The sequence below is a fragment of the Talpa occidentalis genome, unplaced genomic scaffold (genome assembly GCF_014898055.3).
Source record: "Talpa occidentalis isolate TD23 unplaced genomic scaffold, MPIMG_talOcc4v2.1 talOcc4.7, whole genome shotgun sequence".
Taxonomy (NCBI): domain Eukaryota; kingdom Metazoa; phylum Chordata; class Mammalia; order Eulipotyphla; family Talpidae; genus Talpa; species Talpa occidentalis.
Window position 1 is genome coordinate 46,488,237 of NW_023605083.1, and position 21,744 is coordinate 46,509,980.

At 38.6% G+C, this 21,744-nt stretch overlaps 1 long non-coding RNA gene across 4 annotated transcripts in view; it reads right to left on the bottom strand.

Annotated features, from left to right (window-relative positions):
• The window catches only part of LOC119232459 (uncharacterized), a 115,727-nt gene that overhangs the window by 62,792 nt on the left and 31,191 nt on the right, over positions 1-21,744 (bottom strand). For all 4 annotated transcript variants that reach the window (XR_008549438.1, XR_008549440.1, XR_008549437.1 and 1 more), the window contains one exon: positions 14,194-14,310. This is a non-coding gene — a long non-coding RNA (uncharacterized LOC119232459). The remainder of the gene's footprint in view (positions 1-14,193; positions 14,311-21,744) is intronic.

The window sequence follows — 21,744 nt, forward strand, 5'->3', positions numbered from 1 at the left end:
TAAATTTACAGTCTATGCCCCTGCCATGAGAGACTGAAGACACCCCATCAACTCTACAGTGTCCATGCAAAAATGAAATGTAAAGTTTTAACCTGAACCTAATCATGAGAAAACAATCAGGCAAATCCAAGCTTAGAGATATTCTGCAACACCACAAACCTGGACTCTTCAAAGGGAGTGTAAAGAGACATGACAGCTAAATTCAACACATGATCCTAAATTAAATCGTGAATAAAACATCCACAGACAACTACAACAAAGAGCAACAACTATGAAAAGCCTTATCGAGACAATTGTGGATGTTTGACAATGACTATATATTTGATGAAATTGTATTGTATTGATCCTAAATTTCCTGAATATGACAAAGTCAGCATAGTTAAATAAAATATCCTTATGTTAGGAAATATACACGGAAGGATTCAGGGATCAAATGTGAAAGTAGGTGGTGAGTACATAGGTGTTTATCTTCATATTCTTACAAATTTCCTCTAAGTTTGATTTTTTCAAGATAAAAATTGGGGAAATAATTAGATTTGTGTTTTTAAAAAATATACTCAAGATGCTAAAGGACTTGGGAAGGGTGAGTGAAAAGGAAAAGGGCAGTCAGAGGTCTGGATCTGTGGTCCAGAACAGAAATGCTGATGGCTTTCCCTCTTCATCACAGAGGATACCGAGAATAAAGTTGAGGTGGAGCAGATGGACTCCAATATATTTTGGAAATAGAACCAACAGCTTTCTCATAGATGGAAGTGAGAAAAAGAAAGAAAACATAACAATAAGGGTAACACTATACACAAAAAGCATGCAAGAGGTGACTCTGAAGTTGCACTAAGATTTTTAACTGCTGACGCCAAGAGAAAAGCATGATTCACCAACAGAAGATTTACAATGTCCAGAGGATGCAAATACACCAGCTGTCCCAGAAGCAGCATGATAATTCTTGCTACTGAGATCTGCAAAGATTTTCCTCTGGGTTCGCTTAAGAGGTGACTGTGATGTAGATTTCATTTCCTCTAATCCTCATGCACTTCCAGTGACCACACCACCAACCATTAAATGATTCAACTGGGCTTTGGCAAGTAGAATATCATCAACTGGCATCTTCAAAATTCCTGTGGAGAGAAAACCTGTTAGGCCTGAAACTAAACTTAATACCATTTGAAGAGAATAAGCAGTTTTCTTTACTTCAGGCCAACTCGTTACTTGGTGTTTTATGCAAGAGCTGTTACTGCAGTCACATTGAGAAGATTCAACGTGAATGGTAAATTATAAGAAAGGCCCACACTTCCTATTTCCTGTGTCTATTTTAGTTAGTGGCAATTACGATTTACTACGCAACATTCAAAATACAAATGGTGCCATGTTAGAGCGACATAGAAGTGACAGATTTGCAACCTCAAAGCGTGACTTCAATATATTGGTGCGGAAAAGATTTCCAATTCCGGAAGGTGGCTGAGACACACCACGCAAAGCCCCCCCAGGTGAGGGCCCGCTGGATGTTGAAGTGAAGCTGTGCGGAGCTGGGGGAGGCGACGGAGCAGCCAGATGGAGGAGGCCTTCTGCGCCAATTGCATGATGGGATGTCACAGACAGTGAGCAGAGTGAGGAAATACAGCTAAGCAGGGAAACTGAGAGCATAAGGACGGAGGAGAAAAATCAAGAAGCAAAGCCAAGAACTTCAGGAAAACGAAGAGGCAAGGTTATGTGAGGAGAACATGCAGGCATCTTCTGTTCCCCCGCCAGCTCTGCTCCAGGCAGATCTGCCCTGATCTTTGGCCAGGGGGCTGGATTCTGAGGCTTGCATTGCCAGGTCCGCCCTCTCTTTCTGTAGCCAGTTGGCATCCTCTGATGGGGGCCACTTTGAGAAAATCAGAAGATAAGCATAAAAAGGGTTCCCCCCCAATTCCCACCTGCCTGTGTCAGTACATTCTCGACTTCCCTGGCACAGTCGTCACTGGCCCCTCTCGCCTTCACAGGCTCCTCTGCTCTGGCTGGTGTTTGTTTGGTGATGGATTTCTACCTTTGCTGTTTTGTGGGGATTGGGGTAAGATGGGGCAGCGTGGAGGGGGCTGTCATCCCTTTGTATACCTCAGCACTTGCTCACACAGTTGTTAAGTAGTTACTTCATTAAACACTACTCAGGAAGACACCCTAGAGGTCTGGTTGGGATCCCGATTAACACAGGATGGTTTGAGTACCCAGTTCACCTTCAAGATTGATGAAGGCCAACTGGTAACCATGCTGAGTTGCACAGTGACTGCTATGGCTCTGCAGTAGGAAACATAAGTGATGTATCTGCATTCCTAAAACAAAAAGATGATGGATTCCTTACTCTTTCCAAATTCATTTTCTTCTTTAGTCCCTCTAATAATGCCCTTTCTACGTTTTCCTAGTGTTTCTGCCTCGCCTCTAGCCCATTCCTTACCCTTGCTCAGGTCTTAGAATTCAGACAGGTGAGAACTTAGAGGTCCAGAACAATGAGAAAATTAGCTTTAGAGGACTTCTGTCAGGATAGCTGCATTTATATGGGTGAGCATCCCAGCCGAGGAGGTTTACATACTTCAGAATTAAACATCAAACCTTCCTCACCTTTGCACCTTTGTAACACCTTTTTGCCTCTTCTGCCCTTGTGTTTGCATTAGTCACAGAGAGGAAAACTTGTTGAGAGTAATGTGCACTTTTAAAATATCCAGGAGGCTCCATAGCTCAGGGGTTAGAGCACTGGTCTTGTAAAATATCCAGGAGGATGCAAAGTGTGTTATATGCATCGTGAGTGCAGAAAGAACAAAAACAGATTTCTACACAAAAGAAATAAAGCATTAGGTCTTATTCTAAATCATTAGACTAGCTTCAGACTGTATTCTTGTCCCTAACATTATTCTAATGAAAATATATTTTGAAAACTGCTTTTTTGCAAAAGTGGTGGTGCAAAATTAAGCACAAAGACACAAACACACAAAAAGTATCTAGCTCTCTTTCTACCCTCCTTCACCTCCAAGATTTCTGCTTCATCTATGGATTGCCTATGATTGTCACCCCTAAAAGGAATCTAATGCACAGCGAACTTCAGTGGAGTTCAGAGAATGGGAAGAATCTTAGCTACAATACCTAAAATTAGAAGTTGCTCTTGAAAATCTTTCCCAGAAATAAAAGAAATCAGAGGGCTGTACTTGATTGAATTCAAGTGACACTGTTTTAAGCACAAACTGCAGAAGTGAGGGACATTGGTACCTCTTAGACACAATAACAATGTCCCAGAATGGTTTATTATTAAAACTACTCAAAATTCCTTTTAACGGAAAGAAGTGCTTTTCTTTTCTACCCCTCTACTAGGAGCAATCTTTTTCCATCTGATATAAATTATGGCTCAAGTTTCATGAAACAAGGCTCTAGAAAGATATCTTTTACTCTGCCTGCACTGACTTTATAAGTGTGTGTCAAACCACAATGAAGATGGTTGTTGTAGAATATTAGAGTTATATTATAGGAAGGAAAGTTTAGGAGAAATAAATGAAGAGCAGAACTTTAGAGTAATATAGAGCTAATTCATGTCACTTATTCATGTGGAAATATTGTTGGTGCAACAATGACAAGAACACAGAGAAATGAATCCAGAGCAAGGAAAGGAATTCTAAAGGTTAGGAAGAGGAGATTATGCACATGAATGATGATATTACAGAAAAGATCAGGTTTAATCATATCATCTTGAAAAGCTAAGCGACTAATTTTCACCTTAACCAAAGACAAAGGCAACCCTTCTTTTAATTACGCAAAATCTCTTTAAAGACTTCCACTTGAGTGTTTCTATGCCTATTTCTACTCTGAAAGGCAAACGCTGGAATGTCTAGAAAAAAGATGATGTACAGAAAAATTGGATAAATAATTTCTAAGAGAAATATCCCAAGAACTCGAGGCCAAGGTAACGTCCACTGAAAAGAAGAAATTCCTTCATGACAAAAAAGATATTATGGAATCTTGTTATAGTCATTCTTAGAAATCACAGCTGGACTTAATAGACCAAAATCTGAAAACCAAAACATTTGAAGACAGAAAACTCAAAATTTTCAGGTAGAAAATTTTCAGATAGAAAATAAGGTTGACAAAGCATAGTCTAATGTAACTAATCCACTCTACCTGAGGGTTGGAAATTAGGATAATCAGAGTAGCCCAGACTTGAATTCCTTTTATAGGAGACGATACCAGGAGAATTCATCCTCAAAAAAGAAAAGGTATTTAAAATACTAATAAGTGTCTCTCCTTGCTGAAAATAAAGCAGGTTTAATTCACAGGAATGATTGCATTGTACCACCCTTGAAAGGACAATTTTATCAAGTATCTAGACGAGTTGATTCTAGAAAAGCTATGGACATATTTTTCCTGGACTTTCTAAAAAAGCTTCTAATACTGAACACATACAGGGGTCATCTGTCAAATAATTATTAAACTTGGGAGGTTAGCGCAGGCTGGCTGGATAGCTACAGTCCTGTGAGCTGCATTGGATGAGGGAGCCAGCAAGGCACCACAGAGCGAGCCATTTGAGGCACAATCTGGTTCCCTCTATGTATTAATGAGGTGGGGACGGTGGGCGGGGGATAAAAAGAAAAGAAAGAAAAAGAATAAGCAGTCAAGTCATCCCATTTGCAGATGATGAAGTGTGGGGAGACCAGGCTAAGGAAGGGAAGCCACATCATTTATCTTAGCAGGAAGCCCTCCATCTCGGGCAGCGTTTCAGTCGCATTGCGCTATGCTTGGGGCTTTCCAATTCCTTTTGACAGATTTGCTTTTTCTTTAATAATACATTGGGTTTGTATAATGCTTTTTGTCCTAAGAGCACAAAGTACTTTCCATGGATTTTATTTCATTTATCCTCATAAAAAAAAAAAAAAAAAAAAAAAAAACCTGTGCGTTTTCAAAGAACAGGTAAAGTTATTTAACAGGCAAAAAAAGAGAAGTTCAGAGAAGCCAACCAATCCACCTTAGTCACATGGAACATGCCAAACCTACTTAACTACTCAGGGAATGTACTGAACGGCCATGGAGGAGCTGAGAGCACCTGTTATCATGTATTCCAGCCAAGTAATGGTCTATAGTGTTCTGCTCCTTTAGGGCTTCTGGGGTACAGGCCAGAGATGTTGGGGGGGTGAGAGGATTCACCAGAAACAGAGCAAGGAACAAAACAGGTAGCCTGACTGAAATACACTGCTGAGGGGAGCAGTGGGCAAGTAATTCTGCTTCGCCATGTGGTTTCTCCCTGGCCGGCCGGGGATCGAACTCGTGCTACAGAGGCTGTGGATTGCTTCATAGTGCGGTGCTTAACCCCTTGTGCCACCAGGGAGGCCAAGGCTTCTTTTTTTTTTTTTAAAGACTTGTTTATTTATGAATACAAAGCTGGGGCACAGGACAGAGATGGGGGGGGGGCGTGGTGTGTGGAGGTGGGGGGGCAGTAAGAGGATCCACCAGAGACAGAGCTGGGAACAGAACAGGCAGACTGACGAAATACACTGCTGAGGGGAGCAATGGGCGAGACAGGAAAGGTCTGCTGCGCCATGTGGGTATCTTCCTGGCCGGCCGGGGATTGAACTCTTGCTGCAGAGGCTGTGGATTGCTTCATAGTGTGGTGCTTAACCCTTGCACCACCAGGGAGGCCCCTTCAGGCTTCTTACTTCAGGCTAGGAATTAGCAAACTCTGGTCTATAGGTTAAATCAGGACAGTAGCCAATTCGTCAAATGGGCTCTGAGTGAGAAATCTTATATATATAAATATATATATATATATATATATATATTGTTTAAATGTTTAGGGGAAAATTTTTAAAAAGCAATACTTTTGTGGCATATGAAAACGATAAAATTCAAATTTCAATATCCCATGGTTTTATTACATAGCCGTGTTCATTTGTTTACTTGCTGTCTCTGGCTGTTTATCTATCGCAGTAGCTGTGTGGTAGACACAGTATGACCCACAAAGCCTCAAATACGTAATATTTTGTTCCTTATATGGCGCTGACCCCATGGATTTTCCCCTTCCTCTTTCCCTTCCTGCTTCCATTCCTTTTCTCCTCCCTTCTTTCCTCCTTTCCTCCCTTTCTTCATTCCTTCTTTTCTGTAGCAATTGACCCTTAAGTTCAAAAAACTTTTAAATAGGGAATTGGAGCTCCACGTTCAAGGCTCTCCCACCACACGCTGCTCCCTACAGTGGAGCTAGAAGCTTGCCCTAGTGTTTCAGTTCCAAAATGATGAAACCAAGGAGTCAGGACTGAGTCTCTCTCTCTCTTTAACCAAACTGAAAAGTTGAGTGAGAACAGCTCGCACCTGACGCCTTCCCTCTACTCAGGACAGTTACTTCTGCACACATCTCCTTGCGTGTTGTGCTGTGTGCTCCTCACGATGGAAACATGTCTTTTTAATCTTTCCAGCCCCAGCTTCTGGCAGTTACTAGGCCTTAACTATGTTAATGAGTTGAAAGAATGAATGAGTTAATACCCAAATCCAGTCAATATTAAGGACAGATTCAATATTCTCTACTGCTTGACCCATATCCTATCTACTGAAAAAGCATCTTTGTCCTTTTGTAGTGTTCCCTGAACTCACAAGAATTAATGGAAAAGAGTAAACGCATAATATCCTTTCCCTTAAAAAAAAAGTAGAGAATTTCTTCTATAGCAAAAATAACACACACAACTCAAAGACATGTTGATAATCATTAATCAACACTGGATAGTTTCACAATGACTGAGAACAATAGGAAAAACGAAAAAAATTCTGTTCTGGAGGAAAATTAGAGCCAGTTTTAAACCAACCCACTAATCATGCTTTCGTATGAATGAAGTCAGTGATTTCTTTTAGCTACAGTTATTAATACAGTAATAATTCAAAAAACCCAGCATCGTGTGTTTGTTTGTGGATTGTTATATATATATTATATTTTATACATATTTATATATACATGTCTTTATGCATATACACATATAGACATGTGTATACATGTGTATACATAAATGTGTATATATACATATATAAATATATATGTGTGTGTTCTTCCATTGGTCTCCATAGTCAGTAGGGAGTGTTAAGATACATCAACATAAACCAAATATAGCCCTTGCTCCTACACCCATCCTATCTACTTTTTCATGCTTAGAGTCAACCAAACCCAAAAGCAAAATATAATTGAAGGTGAGAATCAGTCCTCTGCTCAGTTTAGCTGCATTTCTCATGGATTAGCAGATCCATGAGATATAAAATGAACAAGAATTGATTCTATCCTTTATGATGATGGCTTTGCTGCTGCAGCAAAGAAGATAAATGGTGACTTCAGTCTATGATTAACCCCAAATGCACTGTCTCAGTTAGTGCTCAGGCAAGCAAAGAAAACCTGCTCCAAAAATTTACGGCATGTAAAGGGACTTTTGCAGAGAAACATTCAGAGAACTTCCAGGGGACATTGAGGCACTTAAAGACCAACAACAAGCAGAGGCTATTACCATCCTGAATCTCAAGAGGTGGTGGGGGAGGGGGAAGATAGTCCCAGAGGACTCTAGGACTAGAGAGGGATAGCTGTAGAATCTCCTCCTAGGAGATGTAATTGAGGCATGGAGAACCACAGCACAAAGCAGGGTGAAAGTAGTAGGGGAAATGCCCTATATTCTCTCTTTTCCTGTCCTTTGATCTCCTACCTGGACTTCCCATTGGCTTATTCCAACCAGAAGCCAAAAGTCAAAGAAATCTGGGCAATGTAGTTGATAGAGGTCATTGAAGTCTCTCCTCTCTCCATAACTCAGGTGAATACCAATGCAGAGATTGTGGAGAATAGTGAACAAAAGTGCATTTTTGGAAAATGATTACCAGATGAGCCGCAGTATGAAACAATTGTCTCCATCTTCCTTGTCTCCTGTGTCCAAACAACCATATGCCTCTTTCTAATTCTCTTCTGCATGCTTCTATAAAATCCAAGTAAAGTAAAACAACTTAATAAGCAATTGGATTTGCAAAGCTATCAGGAAAGTGCAGGAAAATGATTGATCATCCATAAGAACATACTTTCTCCCAGGGTACCACAAGGAAGTCTCTTGGGTAATAGTAATAATACTTTAAATCTTTTAGACTTTGATTTGCCATTTAGATAAATTAAATAATTGAATTTCCTCTAATAAAGAACATCCTATTCTGAATTCCCTCCTTAATATGTCCCTTGGTTGTAGCCAAGTCCTTAGTATGATGTGTTCAGTGAGTAGTAAACCTCAGAATTTTAAGAAGAGATGAACTCTGTGCAACAGAGCAAAGAATGGGGTTGAACTTGTAAACAGAACCCATGGGTTTGAGTCCTTGATCCTTCACTTTTAGTACTTGAGTGATCTTGATCTTATGCAAGGCATTTAACCTGTATTGCCTTTAGTTTGATCATTTGTAAAATGATGGAGTTGAATTGCATAAATTCTAAGGTTCCTTTCAGCACTGAGCTTCTGCGACTCTGTGCTTCTACTTAAACTCAAGCCACTGAAAGTGTTGCACTGCAGAAAGAATATATTACAAACTTAATAGTGCCTGGTATGGGACATGAAGGGAGAGATCCAATACTGAGAATCAATACACACTAACACAGAACAGGAGATGGAAAGTGCAGGGCACTTTCAATAAAAGGCTAATGCACAGCAGACTTCTTGGCCAAGACTTCTTGGCCAAAGACTGAAAGAAAAATGAGACATGTGGAGGGGAGGGATGGAGTGGGTATCAAGATAAGGCTCCCTTTAAGCATAGTTATTCATGGAAGAAAGAAATAACTCATAAATCATGGCAACTTTTATTTTTTCTTGCTTGGAGCATTGCAGGTTAATATTAGCTGTTAACTGGAAATTGGCATATTGCTCCATAGACCTTGTGCATAGTTCTGATATTCAATATCTAAATAAAGCAGGCTTGGCCCATCATATGGCTTAACCTTAGCTTGGAATTCTGAACCGCATAGTATAAACTTAGTTGTGTGGTTTGTTTAGCTCTGGTTTCTCCCACGGCTCCCGAAAGCAACTATGGGGACTATCAGTAGGAATTGTGTCCATGAAGCAGCTATGAGAACGATTGATAGGAATTGTGTACTAGGGAATGCCGAGTCAATTCAGTAACAGGGAAACCACCCATGTGTGGTGATCAAAAATGATACGTTCTGTTCTAAGGTACTGTTGTGTGTTGCATGTATGCCAAGATGTATAGGACAATGGCATCGGAAAGGAATTCTTACTCTGGTCATCTAAATGATTTATTTTGTGAACTTCTGTGACTGTGTACTAAACAAAATTTTAAAATTATTGATGAAGAATCTCTCCTATTCTTTAAAATGAAATAAAAATAAAGACGGACGTTAATTATCCATATCACCTGGTTACAGTCTGTCTCTGTACATTTAGACTATTTTCGTCTCTCTCTCAGGTGGACATGTTGGGACCTAGGTGGTGACTGCATTCTCTTACCTGATATGTAGGGAGCAGTAGGTAACTGGGGGTCTGTAGGTCTGTAGATTTGGATAACGACCTATGACAATTTCTTCTCCTAGTTATTGTCCCCTTAATAACCTTCTGCACTAGGAAGAAGAGTGTTAGCTATTCTGTTTCTTCACCCACTGAAGAAACAGAAGACAATGAAGTGTCTCAAGGAAGACACTACTCAATAATAAAAAAAAAAAAATCCAGAAGCAATCCTTGAGAGAGGGAAAAGTAAATAGCTAGTGTTTTTCTTGCTGAAGGGAAACCCAGGAAAAAAGAAAAGAAACTTTCCCCAGATCACAGAAATCACTACTGGAGAATGCAGTATAATCCCAAGCACTTGACCTTTTGCAGGCCATTCCCCAAATGTGCTTACAACCTGGAGTTGTTATCAATGCAGACACATCAATGCTCACCTCTCTTCTCAGGCCGGCTCTGTGCTGCATGAGGAGTCATTTGGATTCCTTTGAAGATGGATAAGTAAACATTGCTTAATTCCAACCCTTTCCCTCAGTGGTTATTTTTTCTCCTATTGAATTGGTTCATTGAGAAACCAGGTCAGAAACAGTACACAAACCTGATAATACTCTGTGTTATAAGATGTACATGGTATTGTTTTATTTAGTTTCGAAAACTGCCCGGGGCAGAAAGGAGCTGCTTGATAATTTAGTCTTCCAGATGACTCGAATTCATTATTGCACCAGCTTGGACTTAAATCTGAGCTGGTTCTGATTTGAACTTAGAATTATGACTTTTCAATTCATGACCTCAGGAACAGACATTACTTACAAAAGCACACTGTGAGGTTTCATTTTATTTTTGTTTTTTCTCAGAAGCTTGACAACAGCTTTTACTCACTAGGTTTTCAAACTTTTCCAGAGATTCCAAATAATAAAGCAATTATAGCAAAATGAGTTCAAGGAAGGTTTTGTTTTGTTTTGTTTTGTTTTAAATGGAATAGAAGATCTCTTTCTCTTTCTTTTGGGAGCATAGAAGATATCTTCTGATGTTGACTATATTGAAGGATCAGCTGTGTACTTATATTCAACGTATTTGTAAGCTGATAATGAAAGCCAGCCTTATTCATTTATATTTATAGTTCATACATATTGCTCTGGTGATTTTGTTCTGCATTTCTGGAAGATCTGTACATATTTTAGCTAATCCTATACTAGCTATATGAGACCTGTCGATAAAGATTAAGATTTTGGAGGAAGGGCTTGTGACCATGTAATCACAGTCAAAACCAGAAAGGCAGGGCCTCCCCAGTGGCGCAGCGGTTGAGCGCTGGGTTGCAAAGCTGCCCGCAGCCTCTGCAGCGCCGGTTCGATCCCTGGCTGCTCCCCGGCCACCACCGGAGGAGGGCCCCGCATGGCGCGCAGACCTCTCCTGCCGCCCGCTGCTCTCCTCAGCAGTGTACTTCGGTCCCTCTGCCTGCTCTGCTCCCCGCTCTGGCTCTGGTGAATTCTCTCACCCTCCTGTGCTTCTGACAGTACCCAATGCCTGTATAAATAAATAAATAAATCTTTAAAAAAAAAACAGAAAGGCAGCAAGGGGGAGAAGGAGGGAGAGAGAGGGGTAAGAAAGAGAGAGGTAGAATGAGAGAAGAAGGAGGATGAAGAATAGGAGGAGGAGGAGAAAGAGGAGAGATTGGGATTAGGATTTCCCAACAGTTTCAAGCTTTTCTGACATTTTTCCAGGTAAATTTATATCTCTTTCTCTTCCTTTTCTTCCCACCACTCATTCCAATATTTCACTCTGCCAAAATCTTTTCTTTTTTCTTCACTGGCTCTGTCTTCACTGACCCTTCCTTCCCAAATTCTCAGTATTGTCCTCCTCTTAAGAAATGATCCCTTCTCTCCACAAAACCCCATAGAACTTGATTTTTACCTTTGTAACAAACCTATTTATATTCTGTTTTGTACAATGCTTATTTGTAAGGTCCTTGGAAGCCTGCAGATCTTTATATTTCATCTATTTTACCCACAGAACACTTAACATAAGGTCTGGTCCAAAGCAGAAGCTAAAGATCTATTTGTTAAATGAATCATAGTCAAAGAAAATTTTGATTCCTATATTTATGCTGGAAAATCTGCAAACTAATCTCCATTCCCTTATCCAATTAGTGATAAATTTTCAGTCTTCTAATGTTTTTTGAATCTATTATCCTTTCTCTGTCATTGTTCTAGTATAAGCTCTCAGTTTGGTTCACCTGGGATAACTTTCTGCTTCTAGTCTCTTTTCACCTCTCAGTCACCCTCTATGCCTTCCTATCTATACACTGCTTCAACTCCTCTTCATGTACAGTCCTTTTGGTAAAATAAAAAATAAACACACCCAACCGCAAAATCCAGCGTTCTTCATTACCCTACCACATTACAAACCCTTCCAACATAGACAGCCTTATTTCCCAGTATTGACTAACACAACCCTATACACTAGCCTAATTGGACTTTTCATTGGTTCTGGAAGATTTCTAGTCCCTTCTATCAGTGTCCTTTTGCTCATGTTATTCTATCCACTTAGAATAGCCACATCTCTAGCCTGCCAGCTACAACTCTTATAATCTCATTTGTCTTTTTAAATTTAGCATGATAGAATCTTCCATTAAGTATTCTCTTATTTTTCTCTCCAGCCTAAAATTATAAGAATTCTCTCCTTTGTTGGAAATCTCTGTCTCTCTGTCTCTGTCTGTCTGTCTCTCTCTGTCTCTCTCTCTCTCTGTCATTTCGATTCATTTCTAATCAGAAATACTGTGATTCATCTTCGTCTAATGTACAGCACCTGGCAGAATGCCTCACACATAATTGGTTTCAATAAATATTTGTTTGATTTGAGTCTTTTAAAATTCATTCATACTTATCCATAAAGGGCAAAATACTTTATCTGGTACTTCCCTAATTCTCAATATCAACTTTCAATTCCATTTTATTTCTCACTGTCAGAATTTAAATGTCACTTTCCAATTTCCCAAAGAAAATGAACATCCATTTTTTGTTCTTTTGCTTCATATCTTCAGTTCCTTTTTCTGCCACTTTAAATTTTCCTTTCACTTCCCCTTTTTCAGTTTTACCCACAATACGTAGCAAGCCAGTGCATTCCTAGAACATCGGGCATCGTTCAGATGATCTCAAAACTTCTGTTAGTTCCATTAGACAATGGTTTAGCAAGTTTCATTACTTGAGTGTCCAAGTTTAGCAAATATAACACTTGTGATTCTCAGTCTTTTTTTTAAAGATTTATTTTTATTTATTTATGCATATAAGAACTGGGGTGTAGGCCAGAGGTGGGGGGGGTGGGATGAGAGGACTCACCTGAGACAGAGTGGGGAGCAGAACTGGCAGATCTACTGAAATACATTGCTGAAGAGAGCAGCAGGCGAGATAGGAGAGTTCTGCTAATACCAGTCTTTCTTATTTTTAACTTCATTGTCATAATAAAGTAGTGGAGAGGTCATTGGGCCCCAGGGAGGAAGAAAGCAGTAATTCTTTAGCTGGAGAAGCCTCCCGCTGGGAAGGAATACTTTGAAGAATGGAGAGCAGGATGTGTCTCCACCTACACACCAGACATGCAGAATGGGAATGCCATGGTCTGGGTGTTCAAGGGCAGACCTGTTGCCCTGTCCCTGGTTTTGTTCAGACCTTTGGGGAATATTTCATATTGTTATCAAATTGTGCATTAGCAATTATGTCAATTCCCAAAGTACCTTAAAGGTTGTATGTCAGTGTAATCTCTCAGGAGTATGAATTGAATGAGACAATTTTGGAAAACTACCTACTGTAAAATTTTAACTTTTGTCTGCAATTATTATTATTAGTCAAAGTAATCTGCTCTCAGGATTCCATTATGAGTCACAAGTAGTTGCATTGCTAAGTAAATCTTCTAGCAATAAAGCAGGTCACAAGCAATATCTATTTTCTTCATACTTCTAGCCCATTTCTAATCGATGGGATATGTTAACTAGTGCAGAGGAGAATGACATAGCCAGGAGACAAGAAACTGGTTTTTCTTTGACATACAGTCATGTTCCAAGTGCTTCAGTTTCTCAGCAAAAGGAATCTTGTTTCCTTTAGTCCATGATGCATATCATATTTGTTTTACAAATCTTATTACCATCCTTACAAAAAAGATAGGGGACAAATATTTTTATTTCTCATATCTGAATGGAGGGACTAACAAACACACTGCAGATTAGAAGTAGAAAGCCATTTTGTGTGCCAAACAGACCTGGCTTTAAGTCTTTCATGGTCACTGAGTATCCATGAGACCTGGAGTAAGCTCACATTTCTTCACTGTGAATGTGAACATATACTTAGTCTCCATCTGAAAAGTTTGTTTTGAAGAATCAATGAGAAGCATGTATTGCTATGTGCAGAAGAAAGCACACGCATTCACAAATATTCATTGTACATGCTGGCACACTATAAAAAGTAAATGTGACTACTATTTTTATCATTATGAAGCACTTAGTTTTTCAATATTGCAGCCATACTATCCAATACATCCCTGTTGGTGGGCTGGAGCCAAGTACTAGATTCCACCAGTACCTTCTAGCCTGCCATGGAAACTAGACCATGATCTATTGTTGGCCTTTGATAACCTCTAGGTATGTTTATACTGTGGCCAAAAGAGTTGGAAAGAAAGCTGTGGGACATCCTTGTTCTTGCCACTATATTTAAATACAAGGTACTTAGCAATCAGGCCATTTTCTTACCTTTTGTTTGAAGGAAAAAATCAGACCACTTAGCAATGCCTGGCCTGTAGTGAGCGCTCAATAAATATCATCATCATCTCCTTTGGTGGCCTGAGTGCTATGTTGTAAAGCTCAATCCTGTGGAAGGAGCAGACACAGAAATAGGTAGGCTTTATTTTTTTAAATTATAACTATCGTTACTACAATGACACCATTATCGTATATTGAACCTTGTTTTTTAAAGAAGTTTAAAATTGCAGAAGACTTTCAATAGCATAAAGAACATTCTAGTACCCTTCATACAGATATATCAATTATGTAGCATTCTCTAAATCCTTCTCCATAATATACATATATATGTATGTGTGTATATATGTACATCTTATATGTGTGTATTTATATGTGTGTGCATATATATATATATATATATATATATATATATATATATATCAAACAAGTATATGTTCTTTTTTCACATCATATATTTTGGCATCATACCTTCTCCAGAATATAGATAATCTCATCATAATCATCAAATGCAGAATCAATATAATACTGTGTGCCATCACTGACTGTATTAAAATGTCACTAGCTTTCCCTGACTATATCATTATGGCTTTTATTTTTTCTGATTCAGTATCCAAGTTGAACTCTTTGCCATATTTATTTTACTGTATCATTCCCGATATCTTATCATACTGGCTGGGGTTTATCTCCTTGTTCAAAGGAGCTTCTTGAGTGTGTAATGCAAAAGTCAAAGACGAAACTTTTATTTCTAATGAAGGGCAAAGTATTTTTATTAAATATAGATAATTTTATAATATAAATTTGCTTTGATTCTACAACAACCCCCCAAAACTTAATTTCCACCGCTTCAGTGAAGGTGACTTCAAGTCTTTTATGATGAAAGAGATAGGAGGCATATTCTCCTTCAACTGGACCCAATTGCATGATTTGATTGTGAATGGTGTTCCTACGAAGTGCCAGAGTGAGATTTAAATTTAACCATGAAATGGTTAAGATATCTGGAAAGAACTACATAATTGTGTGATTCCATTTATATGAATTATCTAGAAATGGCAAGTCTATGGAGACAAAAAGCAGATTAGAAGTTGCCTAAGGGCAGAGGCATGAGAACTGGTATTGAATGGAGGATCTTCTTGGAGTGATAAAGAATGTTGGAAAACTGGATTGTGCAACTCTGAAAATTTACTACTAATCATTGAATCATATGATTAAAACAGGTAAATTTTATGCTATATTTACCTCAAAAAATTATTGGATGGAAGTGAGGGAAGAGGGAAAAAGGAGCAACGCAAAAAAAAAAAAACAAAAAAAAAACCAACATAGAAATGCTATCTATAGAGCAATGTATGCATATTCCAGTGACTCCTTCTGAAAAGGTGACTGAGAACTGTTGCCTGTGGCTGCTTTTTTACCTGCACCCTGTTCTGAGTGGCAATAAAAGTTGCAAGTTACCTAAACTATTTAAGTAACTAGAAAACATTTCATTTCTTCACTGGCAAGTGGAAGGGTGTCTTACACCATTTGTTTCCTTATATAAAAATCCTACCTAAATTCATGAGTACAGCCTCCTGAAACTGTGATACGAATTAAAGAGATGCTTTGAAAACTTTCAAATTAAAAAGAACCAATGGGATTTGCTAAACTTATCTTTCTGACCAGTGACTCTGAAAATGGTTAGCAAGAACACGTCTCCCTATGAGAATAATGTCTTACTGGTGGTAAGCTGGAGGGTTGGGGGTGGGGCGGGGGGTGGGGAGGAACATCATGCACATTTAATTACATAAAAAGTGTAAATCTTAAGAATTTTTGAATCAGTGACCTCAAAATTATTTTGGTGACTTTATTTTTTTCAAATAAAATTAGGCAAGCTTTCCAAGCATCCTTCTGTGGCCTGAATACCTACTTCCTCTAAAAAGCATTAAGAAAACTTCAATGGAGCAGCAAGGCTCTAACACTGGGGGAAATGATTGATTTCACTTGAACACCACCACCAACAAAAATGTTTAAAAACAGTTTCACGGCTCAACTTTCTCCTTGCTTTTTTTTTTTTTACTCTTATAGTTGGAATGTATTTTATCGTCTGTCAGTTTTGCCCTATGATATGTCCTCTTAAATTGGATCTGTAAGCCCTTCATAAAGTTTAATAAATCTTCAGCATTTCACCCTAAGGAAATTATATTAAAAACCTTCAAATGTGAAGTTGGGCCCGCAGACACACAGCGCTGGGAATTTTATCACCATAATCAGCGTGTAATGAAAGCCTCTGTCGCTGTTCCTTCCCAATCATAATCTGCCTGTCTTTATGAAAAAAGGGGGGTTTGTCTGGGTTCATCTGCAAGCTTTAATTGGAAGATGTCTTCATTTCATTCCAGCCTACTGGGATAATAACTCAGCCCCGTGTTTAAACACAGGCCCTTGCCGCTGATATTTTTTCATTTAGTAAAGCATGTCTCTTTAAATGATTTAGCAAATCATCATGAATGCCAAGCCTGGGTGATTGGCAGCTCATTGCTGGTGCACCATTTGCATGACATTTGTTCTTCAGCTAAGAAAGCTGCCGCAGGTAAACAAGCAGGCCCTGTACTGACTCCCTTTGAGTCCCTTCCTGTTTATTTTCTCATAATCAAATGACATTTATGGAGAGGCAAATGCAGCTGCACATATATGAGGGAAATGCAATCAGGCTAAACATGATGACTTCATTCAGGTGATATTTTGATTAGCGAAAGGATATTTTTATGACATAGGGGGCTTTTTTATCGAGAAATCTGGCAAATTCCCTTTTGTATAACTAACAGTTTATATTTTATCTATATTTTAATGTAAAGACTGGACTCAAATAATTGATTGACTGGGTATTCAGGTATGAGTATTTCATTAAAATCTGGGCAAGCATCAAGCAGCACACATAAGGCAACATTCTTTGTCCCATTCAGAAGAAAATAGCCTTTTCTCCCTTCAAAGGAATAAAAAGAAAGAAAACAAGACAATACAATATAAAGCTACTTTATGGCATCAATGAATACAGCTTTTCCTAAAGGAGATTTCAGAGAGGAAGTTATTTTATAGTTTAACACTTACATGTATTTTCTGACTCACGGTCCTACTGAAGGGCATGGGCAGTGAAAACACAGGATATTTTTCCTTTCCTTTTAAAAGATCTTAATCGTAACACAAATGTCTTAGTTAATGTGATTGAAGTGAGTCACAAAGAGCAAGCTAAATGTTAGTAGACTTGCTAGATATGCAGGCGTTTGTAGGCCTTAGCAGAAAGAGGTAGTTTTGTTCTGGAAAGCAGTCCCTGCAGTGTAGGTAGATGCAATCTTTCCAGCCTCCTCAGCAACTAGAGTTGGAGACCAAGGTCATTTCAACTCTGTAATGGTGATGCACTTTCACACCTGCTGCCAAATCCTTCCTAAGGAGTATCTCCATCTCTAGAGCACCCTCCCCCGCCCCGGTTATTTATGGGCTGTAATAATTACTCTAGGAAAAGGATTGACTTTATGTTTTACTTCCAGATGATGGAGGAATGCAGAAGTATTCTTGCTTTAAGGGTGAAAAGTAATTCTAAGCAATACAAATTTCTTTCTCTTTTTTGTCATTGTGATTTTGGGTTCCTATTCTGGACAGATTCCCTGTTTCTATCATTCATGAGTCTTAAATGGCAAAAATGATTCATCCAACCCACAAGTTCTAGAATGCACCCGTCTATTAGGACTGAGAGGAGAAATACTGCCCTAATACTATGCTTATGGCTGGACACCCCACTATTCAGGGACGAATTGAAAGAGCTAATTTTAAGGGTACAGGAGTAGGGGGAAAAAGCCAACGTCTAGGGCCTCTCTTGGTGGTGCAGCGGTTGAGCGCTGGGCTGCAAAGCTGCCCACAGCCTCTGCAGTGCAGATTCGATCCCCGCCAGCGAGGGTCCCACATGGCATGACAGACCTCGCCTGCCGCCCGCTGCTCCCCTCAGCAGTGTATTTCATCGGTCTGCCTGTTCTGCTCCCTGCTCTGGCTCTGGTGAATTCTCTCACCCTCCCGCACTTCTGACTGTACCCAGTGCTTGCATAAATAAATAAATAAATCTTTTTTTTTTAAAAAAAGCCAACTTCTAGTCAATGTATGACTAGAATGAGAGAAAATGTCTAAATGATCATAGTCTATTGGTCTTTTTCCGCTACACTTGAATACATAAAAAGTACTCCTCTCATCAACATCTTCCAACCTGAAGGTCAAAGATCTTAAGTAATAACAACAGTGACATTTATAGAACTTTATAACTTTACAAATGTTGTGTCACTTGATATAATAATGTCCGCCATAAGCTCTATATGACAACGTTGAGTGTTCACTGGCTGAAGAAGCTTTAACAGGAACGTGGTTCTTTTGACACAGGGGGATAAAAAGAAATTTCTATTGACAAAGGACTGTATGCTTAGTGGGGGGCACTTTCCCCTAGAACTATCTGTGTTCTTGTACTGCATTTGTATTTTGTCGGTGGGACTGTATATTGTGCCTGCCATTTTAAAAACAAAAACACTGTGGCATGATGAAAAAAACTTTACAATTCTAAATTCCTTTTAAAAGTGTGGGTACAGGTGTAGTGATCAAAGAAGACAACTTTTGAAAGTATATAACACTTACCAATCCAAAGACTAAATTTTTGGTATTCCTCTGAATGTGAAAATTTGATATTGGCTAATACATACACTTGCCAGCATAAAATCTGTGTCCTCACATGGACATAAACTACACGTTGCAGTGAGCACACACATTCAGGAGAACAATCGAGAGGAAAGAGCTAATTGTGCAGCTTGTTGTCTGTTCCTACCAATTAAATACACAAATACTGGATTTTGCCCTCCTATCACAGAAGCATATTTTAATGCAAATTAGAAATGTGGCTCTTTCCTGTCCTAGTTCTCAGAACTAGGGGGAATTTTCTCTCATCCATATCTCTAAGTTCAGAGTCAAACATTTTTTTCTTTAAGAAAGTCAATAAAGCAATATAGAACATAGAGTAAAAATTCTATCACCCCAGTGTTTTTCTTCCAGAAGAATTCTGAGATTCTTCAGATAAAGGAAACGTAAAGTGTCTTCCTGTTTCCGTTGTAAAAGAATGAGGATCAGTTTCAGAGCCTTCTAACAATTGTTTTCTGGAAAGTAGATTTAAGAAGCTTATCCTCTAGTGACTTAATCCTGTGAGATAATTGTAAAAAGGAGATTGTCATGTTAGATATGAAAGGCATATTTGCAGGTTTACTGAAGAAACATTCTATCTTGTTTTCATGCTTGTACTCTTCATCGGGTTCCTTTGCAACATGGGTGAATATTGGTTTTTACATTAAAAATAGAAAAACTTATCATCTCTCCATTTTTCAAGTGAGACAGTTCCTTTTGAAACAAAGTGGATGAAACTCTATGAAATGTGTGTTCATATCCTGACTTCAGAGACTGTATTGTTTGATTAACACTCAACATCACATATTCCCTTACCCTTTTAAAAGTCACACCTCAATTTGCTAAGAATTTCAACTATTAAATTAAAATTAAAAGAAAAAGATTTCGTCAAGATCCATATATAAAGAAAAAATTAGCTTACATTAAACATTAGATTATATTAAATAAGACAGTAATGAGTCCATCAAAACAGTCAATTGCAAAGTAATGTTATCATTTTCTGAGAGTAAAAGAGTTAGTGACCCTGCATGGAAAACCAGAAAGAAACTTTGCTCCATCTCTTTCCGCTTGTAAAAGGCACATGTCTCCCAAAAGGGGAAGGAGAGAACAGGAAGCCAAACTGGCAACTGCAGGATGAAAACTCGTCTGCCTGGCATGCTCGGTGTTGTCGTTATTCATGCTTTACTTTCTGTCCAGAGGTAAACCCAAGCCAAGAATTTCATCTTGCCTTTCACTAGATCTGGCATGAATTTTCTGGCTTATAGGTGTTTTCCTAAATGTGAAAAATCAGGTATAAGTTGGATTTTAATTTATTACATCAGCGTTGACTATGTCCACCAAAAAGAATTCAGGAGGATTTGATGGGGATAGTTAAACTATTTTGGTGGTTTTCAAACAGTACTTCAACAAATCGTAGGAATTTCATGAAAAGTTCATAAATCCTGCTGAATGGGAAGCTCCACCTCACCCTTGACTGCATTTAAATAAAGAAGTTTCAGGTTTATCAGTTTCTACATATCTACAGTCCATGCAAGATTTGTTTTGAAGAAAAGAGTCTATGGAAACACACACACACATCATATGAACTTAACACAAAAGTCCTCCAGACAATTTGTATTTTCCTTCAAATTAGTAGGATTCGATTGACTGTGGGTGTTCCAGGGCCTGTGGAATACCCATGATATATGTGTTTGGGGGCACTATTTATTCCCTCATGTGTATCCTCTTTATCCCTTTGTGGGTCAGTATAGGTTCAGATCATCTGGAGAGGGGAGAAGATTTTATGATAATTTAATCATTTTCCACCAGAAAAAAACTTTCTCAAACTTTTTGGCTAAAGATCTAAATACCTGGGAACTTGGTAAAAATAAAAGGAACAGACCCGCCTCCTTCAACCAGTCTGCTCCTCTGTTCCTCATTATCTTTCCAGATGACTCTAAAACACTCTCAAGTTTGAGAACCACTGACCTAGAAGGAAAAAGCTATTGCTCCTCCTTTACTGGTTACAGTTACAAAATTCAATTTCTACCATCTGGTTTACCGTCTATCGTCTCTGTTAACAGCCCAAAAGAAGAAACCCAAAGAACAATATTTATGAACAACCATGAGGTGAATTTATAAGACAGACAATTGGATACAGCCTGTCTTAAGCAAATATTTAATCAAAGCGCTCTAAGAAAGTGATGTATTCTGGCTACTTCATTGCCTTATGTTCATTCATTAATCTACTTAATACATTTAATGATAGAAGACATAGAAATAAGACAATAATTGCAGAGCAATACGAAATCAATTAAAGGAAATATAGATGGGGGACAACCCATCTAAGTTTGCCTCTGTACTTCAAGAAATCCTTCACAGATAAGGAACATTGGATTTGAGAATTGATGATCAAATTTACTTCATATGCCAGAATCAATCAGAAAGTGCAATGTGTATGGTTTTCCTTGTCTAGTTTATCTTAAGGAATATCATCCTAGAGTTGTAGAAGTAAAGTCTAGCATTTCCCATTTTAATTGTGCTTCCTTTAATTTTCAAATGATGGAAAAACCTTTGAAATCTGGAATTAGTGGCACATACTTATATTTCAAAATCAATATTGCTTCTCTACCTTCCATCTCAGAATTGGTCATTCTTTATGGGTCTTATTTTTGGGTCCAGTCAGCAGCCAAGCTACATAGCTAATTGTTGCAGCTTAGCAACTGAGCTTCAGGGTATCATGACCACAACATCTTTAACATCTACCTGTTGTTGTTGAAACAGGTTTACTTCAAATTAATCTCATATTTGATAGGTCCTTTGACAACCAGGCACCACTATTAGTGTAGTGTCCTCATCAATATCTTCTAACCCCTTTTTGCTCTA